Source organism: Monodon monoceros, unplaced genomic scaffold (genome assembly GCF_005190385.1).
Source record: "Monodon monoceros isolate NGI ecotype Baffin Bay Population unplaced genomic scaffold, NGI_Narwhal_1 Super_Scaffold_12, whole genome shotgun sequence".
Lineage (NCBI taxonomy): Eukaryota > Metazoa > Chordata > Mammalia > Artiodactyla > Monodontidae > Monodon > Monodon monoceros.
The window spans coordinates 128,472,335-128,476,016 of NW_021703768.1; the positions used below are offsets into that span (position 1 = coordinate 128,472,335).

Here is a 3,682-nt window from a genome sequence, read left to right on the forward strand (position 1 = left end):
TTCCTGACGGTGATAATTGTGCTTTCTTGCTCTTATTTTTTTCATATCGTTTTTGTGAGGAGCTGATCATTTTTATTAATCTTTTCAAAGCAATGGCTTTGGGCTTTAATTTTATCTACTATTTGTTTTTTTATCTCACTTATTTCCACTCTTATCTATAGAATTTCCTTCTACTTATGATGGATTTAATTTGCTTAGCTTCTTTGGATGGAAGCAGATTGTTGATTAAAAATATATCTCCCTTTCTAAAATAAGCATTTAAGGCTATACATTTCTCACCAACTGCTGTTTTAACTACATTCAACATGTTTCTATGTGTTGTGTTTTCACTGTCACTCAGTTTGAGATACTTTTTAATATCCCTGTAACTTCTTTGATCCATGCATTACTTCTATGTATACTGTTTAATTTCCAAATATATAGGGTTTTTTAGATTTTTTTTATTGATTTCTGATTTGATTCCACTGTGGGCAAAGAATCCAGACCCTAATATAACAATCTTTTCAAACATTTTGACAGTTTTTTTTAACATCTTTATTGGAGTATAATTGCTTTACAGTGGTGTGTTAGTTTCTGCTTTATAACAAAGTGAATCAGTTATACATACACATATGTTCCCAAGAATTTTTTTAATGGCTCAGCATATAGTCTGTATTTTTTTGAGCATTCTATGTAAACTTGAAAAGAATGTGTATTCTTATAATTGCTATTTGTTGAGTGTAGTGCTCTGTAAATGTTATCTAGGTCAAGGTGGCTAATAATGCTCCTATTTTCTATGTTCTTACTGATTTTTTTTTTTTTTCTGGATCGTCTGTAAGTTATTCAGAGAGGAATGTTAAAGATGCTAACGAGTATTTTGGATTTGTCTGTTTCTCCCTTTAGGTCTTTCAATTTTGCTTGGTGTTTTTCAAAGACCTCTTAATAGGCACATACGTTTCTGATTGTTGTATTCCTGAAAAACTAACAGTTTTGTCATTAAGAAATCTTCTTTATTATCTCTTATAATAATCTTTGCCTTAAATTCTATTTACTATTAATATAAGTCGCTCCAGTATTGTTATGTTTATTATATATATGATAAATCATCTTTCATTCTTTTACTTTTAGGTTATCTTTACCTTAAATTTAAATGCCATCATTTTTAGAAAGCATATAGTTCTGGCTTTTTATTTGCAGTCCAGTCATCTTTCACTTTTAATTGAAGTATTCAATACATTTTTGTATAAGGTAGTTAATAATCTTTTAGCTTTAAGTCTATCATTTTTCTATTTGTTTTTATTCAGATTGGCTGGCTTGTTTATTTATTTATGGTTTCCCTATATCTTCTTTCATGCCATATTTTAGGTTTATCTGATAGTTTTAGTAGTCCATTTTATTGGCTTTTTAACTATATTTTGTTTTGTTGATTGTCCTAGAGATTATAATATGCATTTTTTCCCCTCGTTCCCTAGTATCTTTATTTATTTTTCTTTTATTGAGGTAGAGTTCATGTACAATATTATATAAGTTACAGGGTACAATATAGAAATTCACAATTTTAAAGGTTGTACTCCATTTATAGTTACTATAAAATATTGGCTGTATCCCCTGTGTTGTACAATATAGCCATGTAGCTTATTTTAAACATAATAGTTAATACCTCTTAATCCCCTACCCCTATGTTGCCCCTCCCCTCTTCCTTCTCTCCACTGGTAACCACTAGTTTGTTTTCTGTGAGTCTGTTTCTTTTTTGTTATATTCACTAGTTTGTGGTAATTTTTAGATTTCACGTGTAAATGATATCATACAGTATTTGTCTTTCTCTGTCTGACTTATTTTACTTAGCATAATGCCCTCTAGGTATTGACCCATATATTTATGACTCTCTATGCTCTGCATTAGCTTATAGAATCCCAATCTATCATCATTTCCTTTAAGTTTGAATAACATGTTTTAGCATTTCTTAAAGTGCTGGTCTGCTGCCAATAAATTCTTGCACTTCCTATTTACCTGAAAATATCTTTGTTTTGCCCTCATTTTAAGGTTATTTTCACTGGACATAGGATTCTGGGTAAAAGAGTTTTTCTTTTAACAATTTAATCATCATTCCGTAGTCTTCTAGCCTCTTTTGTTTTCAGTATCAGTTGTCATTTTTATTGACAGGAGACTATAATGTTCCCTATATGTAGTTTTTTTCCTCTGTCTGGTTTCAAGATGTTCTGCTTATTTTTGGTTTTCAGAAATTGGACTATATGATGCCTAAGTTTGTTTTTCTTTGTAATTATCATAACTGGGATTTGATGAGCTTCTTGGATCTGCACATTTGTTTCCCCCCCACCAAGTTTAAGGAATATTCGACTACTTCCACTCCCCCTCTTTCTTTTTTTCTGTCTTGTTTTATCTCTTCTCTCTCTACCATATATATTATATTGCTTTATAATATTAAAATATATATTTATATTATTGTCTGCATACCGAAACAAAAGATGAAGCTAGAAGTAGATCGCTTGTCCCTTTCTCTCATCTCCTCCCAGCTCACAATGCTTACATCTCTTAATAGTCCACATTATCTTGGATCTGCAGTCTCGGGGCATTCAAGTCTCAGCACAATCTCCTTTGGAGTTCTAGACTTTCTCTAGAAAATCTTAGCCCACCACAGCCACTCTGCTTCCTGTCATAATGTCATTTGCCCTGGGCGTGTACGGAATCCTTGCCCTCCTTCTTGTACTGTGTCATTTTGTGGAGGTGGTGTTTGCCATGTGACTTTCAAAAAAGCCAGCAGGTTTTAGGAATGTTCACAGATGTTTTAGTTGTGTTATCGGTATGGATGCCATTACATATTATATTATATCACTTGATATTTTCACATGAGTCTCAGAAGTTCTATTCATTTAGTTTTAATCTTTATTTTCTCCGTTCTTCACGTTGGATAACATATTGATATTCCATCTTCAGAAAATAATATTTAGAAGATAATCTATCTTCAATTTCACATATCCCTCCTTTCTGCTATCTCCAGTCTGTTTCTAGAGACTTTTCAAGGAAATTTTCATTTCAAAGATTTTACTTTTCAGTTTTAAAATTTTTATTTTATTCTTTCATTCAGTTTTCATTTTTCTGCCTAGTTTTACTTTCATTCATTATGGTATATTATCCTTTATAGTCTGAAACATAGATTTAATAGATATTTTTCAAGTCCTTGCCTGCTAATTCCAACATCTTGAATATTTCAGGCTCAGTAACAATTGACTGCTTTTTCTCTTGACTCAGGATTAAATTTTCTTGTTTCTTTGTGAGTGTACTAATTTATTATTTTATGCTGCATATTCTGAGTGAAACATTGTTACAGCTAATGTTTCATACGGTGGACCTTGGTATTTCCCAGGCAGTTGTTCACAAGTAAGCCAAGGATTTGATTGGTATTTTTATGCAGATTTAAGTATTTCCTCCTTTCCTAGGTTTTCCCCTTCACTTTCTAGCTGCTCTGGCAGCCCTAAACTCCATCATCTGACTTCTTAATTCATTATGACTATGATAATTCTGCTTATATTTTCTCCATCCAATTCCCTGCACATTAGAAAATGCCCGCAGGTACAAAGTTTAATAAATGTGAATCTTATCCAGAGAAGTTTCCTTCTGTCAAGGGCCAACTTCCCTCCTTTTTTTTTTTTTTTCTTTCCCTGCTTTTTGTTGCCTTCCAGAC

General features: G+C 32.0%; 1 pseudogene; it reads right to left on the bottom strand.

Annotated features, from left to right (window-relative positions):
- Positions 1-2,471: 2,471 nt before the first annotated feature.
- Positions 2,472-2,814, bottom strand: LOC114892156 (annotated as a pseudogene).
- Positions 2,815-3,682: the final 868 nt, after the last annotated feature.